Here is a 3,832-nt window from a genome sequence, read left to right as displayed (position 1 = left end):
TGGGAGCCCCCGTCCCTCCCTGTCAGCACTGACAGCCTCAGAGAGCAGCAGAGGCCCCTCACTCCTGCACACCCCTACAAGGGTGCCAGGACCAGAAGCCTTGAGCCAGGGAGATGAGGGAATTGGTGTTCCTGACCCCCAGAGCATTCAGGGACAGGACACAGGTGGGACCCCAGACCCAGAGCCAGAGCCCAGAGTTCAGCCAGATGTGGGAACGATCAGTGCTGGCATGGACTGGGCAGTCCAGGAGAGCAGAGGGTGACCCACGTCCAGGCCCAATCACCCACTTTGGAGACAGGTCCCCATGGCAGATGGCAAGGGAGCTGCGTGACAGACCCTCACACCTGAGTTCTGCCTGGGGGCTGTAGCCCAGGCCCAATAGCGCTGGGAGGAGGGTGTGTGGCTGGAAGCCCCCAGTCAGCCTGAACCCTGGCGGGCAGTCCCAGGAGCCACCTGCCATGCCCCGACGGCCTCCTCACCCCAGGTGGCACACTCCCCTCCCTCTGGAATCAGCAGACTACAGGCATGTCCTCAGTGTCAGACCACAGGGGCCACACAGGGCCCCCAAGGACTGCAGAGTCCCAGGCAGTTGGGTCCCAGCCCGGAAAGGCCTGCATGGGCTCACTGAAGACGCTGACCACGTCTGTCTTCCTTTCAGCCAAACCCCCGTGAGGGTCCTCGGCACCCAGGCCCGTGCTGGCTTCACCTAGCAGGAAGACCCTCTTCGAGGGGGACGGTCAGCCCCCTCTGGGCTCAGCAACCCGGTTCCGGCAGCCCATTTGGTCAGCTCCCCCGCCATGGGCGCCTCATCCTTTCACACCCTGTCCTGGGGGGCTGTCTGTGAAAACATCTACTCTTGGGGCATTCAGGGTGTGCCCAGCCCGCCCTGGCTCAAGGAGGACCTCACCATTCCTGGCGCTACATGGAATGGAATTCAATGCCCAGGCTCCCGATGGACCTGGATGTGGGGGACTCTTGGTTCCCCCATTGTCATTTTGAGAAAAGCTGCTGGGTCTGTGTCCCTTCTGAATGTGTCCTTTACAGCCCCGGAACCATGGGACAGGAGCTGCTGGCACCATGGACCGACCACCTCCCAGGTTCCAAGACCCGGGCCAGCTTGGAACATGCAGGGCCAGAACCCAGGAAAATCCTGAGGAGACAGAAGGCAGCAAAGAAAATCATGTACAATGGGGAAAAGTGCTCTCCCTGACCCATGGAGACCCAAAGTCGGACCCACGGGACTGCAGCAGGATGAAGGGCCCGTGAGCCTCCCCAGGCAGCACTGACAGCACCAAATGCTGGGGGCACTCAGGGTCCTGAAAACTCTCATCCAGGTCTGCTGGGAACGTGACATGGCACAGCCACTTTGGCAGCCAGTTGGGCAGTGGCCCACAAAGCTCAGTGCACTTGAACCTGTGGGATGTCTATTTGATGGAGGGGGAGCACACGCTGATGCCGATCACAAGAACCATCTTCAAGGTTCGGAGGAGTAAGTCCACCTGTGACCTGGGGAGCACTGGAGTCAGACCGTAATTTACCCCAGGGAGCTTCCTCACACTATCCTCATGATCCTCTGTTGTGGCCCAGAGGGAGGTCTGGCCGGGTGGGCTGAGAGGGCACAGTGACACCGAGCCCATCCCCCACATGACCCAGAAGAAAGTCGGGAGTGTGGCGAGCACTGCCCTGCCCAAGCCGCCCCCCAGCCACAGCCTCCTGTGCACATCTGGACCCCTGGGGTGGCCACAAAAGGATCCGGCACTGTCCAGTGGGAGACTGAAGTGGCCACGAGGTATGGGCTCTGACCCCACCCAGGGAACTCTCCTGCCCTGATGCCCACCCTGTCCCTAGATCGCCTCCTGAGAACATCGAGGTCTGGCCTGTGGGCACATTTTCGGGACCTCTTTTACCATTCCTGGGTTTTGTATGATGAGAAAGTATTAAAACATCTCCGGGCCTTGAGGCAGACAAAGAAGCACGAGGACCTGCCATTCCCAGGTGGGCTCCAGTGCCAGGTCCCCTCCCGAGTGCCCCTCTGTGGAAGTCAATAGAGGGGGAATGCATGGAACCCACAACCCTACTACCTGGCCCTCCCTCTTCAGACTTTCTTCCTCCTCTTCCTCCCAGACTGTAAGAAAGTACAGCAGGCCCATGGGTCCTCAGGGCAGGCGCTCAGTGCGTGTGGACTGGACGTGCTGTGCACACAGGAGGGGGATGTGGGCAAGACCCTCCCACAAGCCCCCTCCCACTTTCCATGGTGGCCTGTTGTCACCTTCATGGGTCCCTCAAGTGCACCGGCAGAGCCAGACCCATTTGTGGGAGCCCCCGTCCCTCCCTGTAACACTGACAGCCTCAGAGAGCAGCAGAGGCCCCTCACTCCTGCACACCCCTTCAAGGGTGCCAGGACCACAAGCCTTGAGCCAGGGAGATGAGGGAATCGGTGTTCCTGACCCCCAGAGCATTCAGGGACAGGACACAGGTGGGACCCCAGACCCAGAGCCAGAGCCCAGAGTTCAGCCAGATGTGGGAACGATCAGTGCTGGCATGGACTGGGCAGTCCAGGAGAGCAGAGGGTGACCCACCTCCAGGCCCAATCACCCACTTTGGAGACAGGTCCCCATGGCAAGTGGCAAGGGGGCTGGGTGACAGCCAAGGCCCCTCACACCTGAGTTCTGCCTGGGGGCTGTAGCCCAGGCCCAACAGCCCTGGGAGGAGGGTGTGTGGCTGGAAGCCCCCAGTCAGCCTGAACCCTGGCGGGCAGTCCCAGGAGCCACCTGCCATGCCCTGACGGCCTCCTCACCCCAGGTGGCACACTCCCCTCCCTCTGGATTCAGCAGACTACAGGCATGTCCTCAGTGTCAGACCACAGGGGCCACACAGGGCCCCCAAGGACTGCAGAGTCCCAGGCAGTTGGGTCCCGGCCCAGAAAGGCCTGCATGGACTCACTGAAGACGCTGACCACGTCTGTCTTCCTTTCAGCCAAACCCGTGTGAGGGTCCTCGGCACCCAGGCCCGTGCTGGCTTCACCTGGCAGGAAGACCCTCTGCGAGGGGGACGGTCAGCCCCCTCTGGGCTCAGCAACCCGGTTCCAGCAGCTCATTTAGTCAGCTCCCCCGCCATGGGCGCCTCGTCCTTTCACACCCTTTCCTGGGGTGCTGTCTGTGAAAACATCTACTCTGGGGGCATTCAGGGTGTGCCCAGCCCAGCCCTGGCTCAGGGAGGACCTCGCCATTCCTGGAGATTCATCGCATGGACTTCCATGCCCCAGCTCCCGACGGACCTGGATGTGGGGGGCCCTTGGTTTCCCCACTGTCATTTTGAAAAGAGCTGCTGAGTCTGTGTCCCTTGTGAATGTGTCCTTTACAGCCCTGGGACCATGGGACAGGAGCAGCTGGCACCATGGACCGAGCACCTCCCAGGTTCCAAGACCCGGGCCAGGTTGGAACATGCGGGGCCAGAACCCAGGAAAATCCTGAGGAGACAGAAGGCAGCAAAGAAAATCATGTACAATGGGGAAAAGTGCTCTCCTTGACCCGTGGGGACCCCTGGTAGGACCCACAGGATTGCAGCAGGATGGAGGGCCTGAGAGCCTCCCCAGGCAAAACTAAAAGCACCAAATTCTAAGGGGATTTGGGGTCCTGGAAACTCTCATCCAGGTCTGATGGGAATGTGACATGGCACAGCCAGTTTGGCAGCCAGTTGGGAAGTGGCTCACAAAGCCCAGTGGACTTGAACCACACGTCCTCTAAGTGTCACAGATATTGAACCCAATGACTTGGAAACCGACTTCCACATGAAACCTGCATGCCACATTCACTGCTTCATTCATCTTCAC

At 60.4% G+C, this 3,832-nt stretch overlaps 1 pseudogene; it reads left to right on the top strand.

Moving 5' to 3' along the window:
• The first annotated feature begins 1,334 nt into the window (after nucleotides 1-1,334).
• On the top strand, nucleotides 1,335-3,491 carry LOC116548039 (annotated as a pseudogene).
• The last annotated feature ends 341 nt before the right edge of the window (nucleotides 3,492-3,832 follow it).

Source organism: Sapajus apella, unplaced genomic scaffold, assembly GCF_009761245.1.
Source record: "Sapajus apella isolate SASKATOON/1434 unplaced genomic scaffold, GSC_monkey_1.0 scaffold6396, whole genome shotgun sequence".
Classification (NCBI taxonomy): Eukaryota; Metazoa; Chordata; class Mammalia; order Primates; family Cebidae; genus Sapajus; species Sapajus apella.
The sequence above is the reverse complement of the archived record's forward strand: the minus strand, read 5'-3'. Positions and strand labels throughout refer to the sequence as shown.